Below are 9,816 nucleotides of genomic sequence, written 5' to 3'. Positions count from 1 at the left end.
GACATTCTTTGAAAGCACTGAGCACATGAGGGCAGTTTTAGAAGATGCACACAAGATCCTGCAACTGAGAACAGTGGTGAGTTGAATAAACTCTACAAAACTGGAAAGAACCCAAGTGCCTGAGGAAAGCCCACAGCAGGAAGTTATTTGGTGGCTGCTACAGTCAGATCTTCAGTGCTCCCTAACTGTTGCTGCTACCTGGGGAGGCCATGGGACTGAAAGTGGAGCTCGAGCTGGTGGAAGTAGTTGCTGGGTCTTCGAAGCGTCCCATCTTGCTCTCTGCTTCCTGGTCTGTAATGATGTGAACAGCATTGACCACACTCTCGGATCTGCACTGTGGCACCATGATGGACTGAAAACAGCCACAACCAGGAGTCAAATGAGTCTTTCCTTATGCAAGTTGTTCCACTCAGGTCTTGGTCACCAGGACACACAAGTGACAAACTCAGGAACAGCAGTCATTTGCTCACTCACAGCAAACAGTCATTGGTGTCCAGTCAACATGGATGGATGGACAGATAGCAGAGTCGATGGGTGAGACTTCCTTTCTTGACTTATATTCCAACCAGGGATTATAAGTACATAAGCAAGCAGGGTGATCAGCAAAGCAAGTGGTCTGTAGACACTGAGAGGTGAACTAGAATATTCTAGAAGATGCTGGAGGCTTAAGTGGGAGCATTCAGGATGGAATTAATGCCTTAGTTACTTTTCTATTGCTGTGATGAAACACCATGGCAAAAGAAAAAAAATTTTTTTTCAGAGCTGAGCATCAACCCCAGGGGCCTGGTGCTTGCTAGGCAAGTGCTCTACCACTGAGCTGCATTCCCAACCCTGGCCAAAGCAATCTATAAAAGAAAGTGTTTATCTAGGCATGGTGGTGCACATCTTTAATCCCAGGACTTGGGAGGCAGAGGCAGATGGATGTCTGTGAGACTGAGACCAGCCTGGCCTACACAGTGAGTTCCAGGACAGCCGGGGCTATGTAGAGAAATCCTGACTTCAAAAAAAAAAAAAAAAAAAAAAGAAAAAAAAAGTATATTTGGGGCTTATAGTTTCAGAGGGCTAGCACCCATAGTGGCAGATCAAAGGTAAGGGTAGGAGCAGCTGAGAGTGCACATTTTGATCTCCAAGTAGGAGAGACAGAGACAGAGACAGAGACAGAGACAGAGAGACAGAGAGAATACAAAGCCTGACCCCAATGACACACCTCCTCCAGCAAGGCCACACCTCCTAAGCCTTCCCAAACAGTTCCACCAACTGGGAAGTATTCAAACATACAAGCCTGTGAGGACCATTTTCATTCAGACCACCACCAATGGTCAAGGAGATTTCTCCAAAGAGTTGACCTTTGACTTGTATGTTTAACAGAGGGCACAGTTCTTGGTAGAAGAAATTCTAAACATTCCAGGGTCCAGCTTCAGTGGCAACTCATACACTCACCCCACCCCTACAATACCTACTGTCCCAAGGGCATAGACTAGAGACTCTAGTCTTTCATCTCACAGGGAGCTTTGAAAAGCAAATTGCTGAAGAGTCCAGCAGGGAGATCCACATAGATCATAGAGAAGGTGGCAGACAGCTTTCTTGATATTGGATGGCATGACAATCTGGCAACTCAGATCCTGCAAGCATGCTTGGGGCTATAAACACACATCAAAGGGGTTAGCTGCTTTAGCAAATGTCACCCACATCCCACGAAGGAAGAACCCTCTATATCTGAGTTCCAGTTCTCCTCTGGCGTGTGCTTAGCTCTGGGCAAGCCATTTCCTGATCTGTTTGCTTAGCTGGAGAGGGGAGAATGAACTATCATAAGAGACTTTAAGCAAGGGAGGGGCTCTGTTCTACGTCTGCACTTGGGACAGTAGGTATTTTTGGGGTGGGGTGAATTCATGAGTTGCTCTGGTTGGGATGAGCCTAGCAGACTGAATAGTATCTAATTCTGAGGAGCAGAGCTCCAACCCTGGGGGTGCCGTGTGTCCTGTGTCTGGAGAGGGCTTTCTTCCTCGTGTGAAGTGTGCCTTTCTTCTTGTCACTCCAGTGTGGCAAGAGGGAGTGAACTAGTGAGGCTGTGTGTGGCCTGGGCCTCCTCTGATGTGGTTAGCATTCCTACCTGAAGGTCCATGCCCTAATACCATGGGAGTTGGATCCCTGTGGAGAGCACTTGCTTTGCCCAGGGTCTGCAGGAAGCCTTACATTTGCTCCTTCACTGATTCATATCTCCTTCACTGATTTAAAATTTGGCTCAGATTCCTGCTTAGGTCTTGGTAGACATGATAACTTTCTAAGGCATTGGTCCTCAACCTTCCTAATGCTTCAGCTCTTTGATATAGTTCCTCATATTATGGTGACCCCCCAACCATAAAATTGTTTTTGTTCCTACTTCATTTTGCTTCTGTTATGAATTGTAAGGCAAACATCTGTGTTTTCTGATGGTGTTAGGTGACCCCCGTGAAAGGGTCTTTCAACCCCAAATGGGTGGTGACCCACAGGTTGAGAACCACTGTTGTAAAGGGTGGTCACCTCTCCCTTCAATGCTGATGACACAAGAGGAATTTTCAAATTTGTGGGGACAGGGTGTAGACTGTCAGCTCCTGACTTTAACAACATCCCATTCCCAATCATGGGAGTGATGTTGGGGAATCTCTGACCACCTCCCTGAGCCTGCAGAGAAGTTAGGTATTGCTCCAACAGACTTCATCTTGCCTTTCTCTCCTGTCCTCTCTCCACCCTCTACTGCAGTCACTGTAAACTCCAGGATTAACAGGTGTTGGGATGAACCTTTGTGACAAGGGTCCACACTTGTCTGGGGTTGGAAGACTTTCTCATCCCTCTTCCAGACTTGAGCTTCCAGGATGTTCCTGAGATAATGATCAATAAGATTAGTTTTAGCAAGACTGTCTGTTGGTGAGGACTTCTTGTCTTTCTTCCTCCTCCCCTGCCTGTTTTGTCTATGCATCCTAAAGCCATTGTGGGTACCACAAAGCCAGGGCTGAGGATGAGGATGCTAGGCCCTGTCCTCAACAAATTCTTCTCCTAGATCATCACTGTTTTTCTGCTTGGATCTTTGGAGTGACTGACCAGATCTGACCTCTTGGGACTCTGAAAAGTCTGTTCCTCTCTCCCCAGGTCAAAGAAGCCAATAACACCATCACTGTTGGGGACTGAGGTTTTAACATAGGATTTGGTGCCCAGCCTGTTCCTTGGTAACAGGGCTCAGGAGCTACTGAACATCTATTGAGCACACTGGTCCCTTGATACCTCTGGATCTTTCTCTGACCTTCACCTCCTGGGTCCCCTGTTGCACTCAGCACACTTGCCATCTGATTAACCTAATGTATTCTGAAGTGAAGGTACTAGAACCTGTGACCTTGAGCATGCTAGGCAAGCTGCCATAAAACATCTCTTTTATGTTATTATCGAGGTACACGATAGCTACAGTCAAAATAAGACGGTGAGTACAACTCACGTAGAGAAGTAAATCAGCCAGCGTAAGGAAGGGCTCACAGAGTAGAGTGCTGGCCTGATGGCTTAGCTGGGGTTTCTACTGTTATGAGAAGACGCCATGACCACAGCAGCTCTTATATAAAGAAAAGCATTTAGGGCTGGAGAGATGGCTCAGAGGTTGATAGCACTGACTGCTCTTCCAGAGGTCCTGAGTTCAATTCCAGGCAACCACATGGTGGCTCACAACCCTCTGTAATGAGGTCTGATGCCCTCTTCAGGCATGCGGGCAGAACACTGTGTACATAATAAATAATTTTTTTAAAAAAAAAAAGAGGAAAAAAAGAAAGCAAAGGGAGATCTGGAGCAAAAGGAAAATAAAAGAAATGAAAAGGAAAGAAAAGAAAGAAAGAGAGAGAGAGAGAGAAAGAGAGAAAGAGAGAAAGAGAGAAAGAGAAAGAAAAGCATTTAATTGGAGCTGGCTTACAGTTCAGAGGAGTTAGTCCATTACTGTAATGGAGGGAAGCTGGTGGAACAAGGCAGACATGGTGCTGGGGAGGTAGCTGAGAGTTCTACATCTGCATCAGCAGGCTGCAAGAAGAGAGTGAGCCGCTGGGCCTGGCTTGAGCTTCTGAAACTTCCAAGCCTCATCCCACATTGACACACTTCCTCTAACAAGGCCACACCTCCTCATAGTGCCACTCCCTATGGCCCATGGGGCCATTTTCATTTAAGCCATCACACCTAGTATGAATTGAGTCCTGGGTTTGACCCTTAGCATTGCAATAAGCCTGTCGTGGTAGGGCAGGCCTGCCATCCCAGTTCTTGGTAGGAGATAGAGATAGGAGAATGGGAACTTTAAGGTCATCTTTGGCATAGTGAGTTCAAAGCTAGAATGGGCTATGCTAGACCTGTCTCAAGAACAAGAGTGCCTCAGCAAGGGCACTGTTGTGTCTATACAAACCCACCTTAACATATGCATTCCCTGTCTATACAAACCCACCTTAACATATGCATTCCCTGGAGACTCCCATGAAAACCCAAGGCTAAACATTCTTCTTTAGCCCCTCTGCAGCCTGGAGCAACATACAGTTTCCCAGCCCTGGGAGGTTCTCGGTCCTCCATGTTGTGGGGTGGGCTGCAGAGACTAGAAGTACAGCCAGGAGTCTGGAGCCAGCCTACAGCAGCAGCTGCCTTCCTTCTCCGTAATTGGAACACCTACCTGTGGCTGCCAAAGGCTGCAGCTGGGAAATGGCCAGGCAGGACCTACACTGGTCCAGGGCTGCACAGTCTTCCTATGAAATGAGGGACTTAATTCTCCCAGCCCTCTCCAAGTCTTGTGAGTTCGAGAATCGGTTCTGAGAGATTTGGCAAGTCACCTGCCATTAATACCTTGGCAGCAGGGTGACAAGAATGGGTCCTATACACCAAATTGATTTCCTGCCTCTTTGTCCTTTATGGTAGCTCAGAGGCAAACCGGCAGAGTGTAGAGACTGTGGGATGGATTGGTGTCAAATATAAGAAAGCACTGCAGGGTATGTGTGTATCTGTATGTGTTGTGATTGTTGTTGTTGTGTTTATGTGGTATGTGTTTGTTTGTGTGTGTGATGTAATGTGTGTGTGTATTGTGTTGTTAGTGTGTATGATGTTATGCTGTGTGTCTGTGATGGTGCTATTTGTGTGCATGATGCGGTGGGTATGTGTTTTTGTTGCTTGTGTGCATGGTGTTGTAGGGTGTGTGTGTGTGTGTGTGTGGTATGTTGTGGGGTGTGTGTGTGTGGTGTGGTGTGTATGTTGTCTGTGTGCATGTCTGTGGGTGTGTGTGGTACCTTAGAGAGAGGCCATCCTGGCAGAGAAGCTGAAACAGAAGCTCTGCAGCAAGACCTCACGACCTCTGCCAAAGCAGGAATGAGGAAGGATACAGGTTTTTATCTTTATCCCTGGCTCCCAGCAGGAGCTTCTTAAACCTGTGATTTTTCTGGACAGTAAAGATTTTAGAAGCATCTTTATTCTAATATTTGCTCTGTTCCTGGGTTTCTGACCTAGGCTTCCTAAAACCCTCATGGTTTCCCAGGTGACAAGAGCATCTTGTTCTAGCAAGGCCACTCTTGATGGCTCATGGGTAGAGACTGGTCCCCAGAAACACTAAGGTACTTTGGCAAGGCCAAAACCATTAGCTCCCAAGTGCTCTAAAGAGAGTGGAGGCTGGTGACTGAGACCCTCATCCTTCCTAGCTTCATGTGATACCTCCTAGAAAACCCATGGCCACAGCTTCTTCATTGACAGACAGGCCACAGACCATGAGGGTGGCCAACTCCAGTCCACAGGGACAGGAGTTCCTGCACTGAGACATTGCCCTGTATACTTCTTCATCTGGCTGCTTGTTTCCTTTATAACAGATGGATAAAGGTGGATACAAGCTCCCAGAACAAAGCCATGCCCACCACTGAACCTCTTACAAGACTGAGTGATGATCGCTTCAGCGATTGAGATGTTGCCAATCCAGAGGTAAATTACAATCTATCTCAGGCTATCATTAGCCCACTAAGTAGCCATTCCTTATCCACCTTTATGCAAACCTAACATCCTGTGATTGACAGATGAAACCTCTTTGAGTATATTGACTTAACAAAACCCTCATTTTCACTAATCAAAGGACGAATAATGCCATCAGATAGGAGACCTGAGGCTGATGTCTGAGATTTTCCTGCAATGCTGTGCCTGCCTACTTAACATTTCCACTGATGTATTTTTAAAGTGCCTAATCTTTCTTTCTTCCGTTACTATAAAATCTTCATCAAACTGTTACCTCATTGGAACATGGACTCTGGGGCAACCTAAGTCTGTGTTCCTGGGCCATAACCATTCACAGTGGCTTTAGAATAAACTGTCTTGTAATTCCTTTGAGGAAAGAGTTGTGCTTTGTGGAAACTGTGTCAAGAACTTTCCTGAGTTCTGTGAATAATCAAAGGTGAGGAGAGCTCCAATGGACAGACAAATTGGATAGAAATACGGATAAACTTGGGGCTCCATAGTTGGCCTTGGCGTCTGACATGACAACAGTCTGGTGGGCCTTAGCCCTTAGGATCTGTGCTAGCTTGAGGTGAACAATGTATCTGGTGGTGTGAATAAGAATGGCTCCCATAGACTCATGTATTTGAATGCTCAGTCCCTAGTTGGTGGAACTGTTTGGGAAGGATTAGGAGGTGTGGCCTTGTTGGAAGAGGTATGTTTTTGGAAGTGAGCCTTGAGTTTTCAAAAATCCATACAATTTCCAATTAAGTCTCTCGTTTTCTCTCTGCCTCATGGTTGTTGTCTCAATATGGAAGCCCTCAGCTATAGCTCCAGTATTATGCCTGCCTACCTGCTGCCATGCTCCCTGCCATGATGTCTTCGAGAGACTCTCTCTCAAACTGTGAGAAAACCCCCAACAAACTCATTCTTCTATAAGTTACCTTGGTCATTGTGTCTCTTTACATCAATAGAACAGTCACTAAGACAGAAGTTGGTACCAGGAGTGGGATGTGGTTGTAATAGGCCTGACCATGATGGTTTTTGGAGATATATATGGAGGACTTTGGGACTTCAGACTAGAAAAGTCGTTGAATACTGTAAGCAGGGCTTTATAGGCCACACTAGCAGGAGCTTGGAAGACAGTAGTACTAAAGCAATATGGACTATGGAGGCCCAGCTCAAGAGGTTTCAGATTGGAATAGTATTAGCACCGGGATAGAGACCATTCTTGTGGTATTTTGGCCTTCCAGAAGGATGGATTTCTGCTCCTGCATCTGTGGTAAGTACAGTTCTCAGCCTCCTGGATGCTGGAGTTGAGGGTGTGACCTGCTTTGGCCCTATGATGGGTGGAGCCAAATTTGTAGATCTGTGCCTCTGTTTTAGCTCACTCATGTGACTTGGTGACATGGATAAGAGCTTTGCAGGGTTTCTCAGTTAGGCTTACTATTGCTATGATGAAACACCACAACTAAAAGCACACTGGGGAGAACAGGATTTATTCAGCTCACACATTCATATTGCTGTTCATCATCAAAGGCAGACAGGACAGGAACTCATACAGGGCAGGAACCTGAGGGCAGGAACTGATGTAGAGGCCATGGAGGAGTGCTGCTTGCTGGCTTGCTCCTCATAGATTGCTCAGCCTGCTTTCTTATAGAACCCAGGACCACTAGCCCAGGGATGGCCCTACCCACATCAAGGAAATGGCCTACAGCTGGATATTATTGAGGCATTTGATCATTTGGAGAGGAGGTTCCCTCCTTTCAGAGGTCTTTAGCTTGAGTTAAGTTGACATAAAACTAGCCAGCCCATTGGGCACAAAAGCTGCCATGTGATGATATGAATGAGAACAGCCCCTGTGTGAGTTTGTATACTTGAATGTTTGGTCCTCGCTTGGTAGAACCGTGCAGGAAGGCTTAGGAGATGCAGTCTTCTTGGAGGCATGGCACTGGAAGCTTTGAGGTTTCAAATACTCACACCGTTCCCAGTCAGTTGTTCTTCTGCCTCTTGCCTGTGGATTAGAATGTAAGTGCTCAGCGACTGCTCAAGCACTGTGCCTGCCTGCTGTTCTGCTCCGCCCAATGGTGGTGATCACGGGCTAACCCTTGAAACAATATGCAATCCCTCAATTAAAATTTCTCCCCTTTGTAAGTTACCTTGGCCATGGTGTTCTATCAGAGCAATAGACCAGGAACTACGACATACTGCGTCTATGGAGTGGGCTAGCAATGGCGCAGGGGCTCTGCCGTTAACAGAAAGAATGTTTGCTTGAGTGGCTCCTGCCTCTCCAGTCTGCACCCAGGTATACACCCCTGGATCCACCCTGCAGTGCAGTGCTGGGCCTCAATCACAGGCTGGTGAGAGAGAAGAATGATGCTATAATAATACTCCTCTGAGTTTTGGGCCAGTTTGTCATGTAGTGGTCTCACAGCCATGACTGAAGCATAGCTTCCAGCAAAAGCTTCTAAATACACAGCGAGGAGCCCAGCAAAGGGCAGGCACTGACTTGTAATGAATGTAATGACCACACAGCACTGGGCACTCAGCTGGTTTTCCAGCTAACATGGGGAGCCAGATGTGAGAGAGACTTCACCCTGTCCTATTTAGACCAATTTTTTAAGGTGAACTCTACTATGTATATGTAGCTCCTGGTTCTTTACTTTTGAGTCAGGGTCTCACTGTGTATGTAGCCCTGGATGGTTTGGAACTCTCTATGTAGGTCAAGCTGGTTTTGAACTCACAGACATCCACCTGCCTCTGCCTCCTGAGTGCTACTATTAAAAGTGTGTGCTACCAGGCCCCAGCTTAGCTTCCAATCAGAACACTATGGTGTTGCTGGTGCCCACAGTCAACTGAGATGACAAGAATGAGCAGGTGTCAGCAGGCTGAGGCCACATCCTCTGGTCCCTGCATCTTGGTGACAAGGCTGACATCATCGTTTGCACTGCTAGAGATGGAACCCTCATGCAGGCTGGGTAAGTATTCCATCAACTGAGCCAAATTCCCAACCCTCTCAACTCCATTTTAAAGTGGAAAAAAATTCCACATGCTAGGACCCTCTTTTAGTCAATGGGGAAATGGGACAGCTGGTCTTGTTACCTTGCTGTAGGTCTGGTTGTCATAAATCAGGCATTTCCATAGCCTGCCCTTTAGGGACTCAGCATCAGCAGACACTATGCGTGGTACATTTCTACTGTGGCTATATTTTCCCTGTGGGACGGAAATACTCTTTAAAAGGTGTTGTGCCCCTCCCCCCAATCAGGACAGCCTATTTCTCTCTGTGTCTTCCTGTCTCTCTGTCTGTCTTTCTCTCATGTCCCAACTCTGAGATGATCCCCCCATACATACACAATAAACCTCTTACATGAGATCTGTTGAGTGGTGTGATCTTTTTGTGACTCACCTTGTCCCCAACCTGCCAAGGCACTTCTGCCACTAAATCATAACACTGAGGAGCGTCAATAATGATTGTAAGGTCCACTCAATTTAGAAATGTTAATACTTGGAAAGGTTTTGTCTTGTTGTAGAATTACTGAAACATGCCCATGGAAACAACAGGACAGAGTTTAGTTGGTAAAATGGGACATGAATCAGACATGGCTGCTCACACTTTAATTTTTTTCTATTTATTTTAAAGACATTTATTTTATGTATATGAGAATATACATATATATATAACAGTATACTCATATGCATTATATATAATATATACATATAATGCATATGAATTATATATAATATATGATGCATATAAATATGCTGTTTCATTACAGATGGTTGTGAGCCACCATGTGGGTGCTGGGAATTGAACTCAGGACCTCTAGAAGAACAGCCAGTACTCTTAACTTCTGAGCCATCTCT

Source organism: Mus musculus, chromosome 15 (assembly GCF_000001635.26).
Source record: "Mus musculus strain C57BL/6J chromosome 15, GRCm38.p6 C57BL/6J".
Taxonomy (NCBI): domain Eukaryota; kingdom Metazoa; phylum Chordata; class Mammalia; order Rodentia; family Muridae; genus Mus; species Mus musculus.
This window is presented reverse-complemented; position numbering follows the sequence as displayed.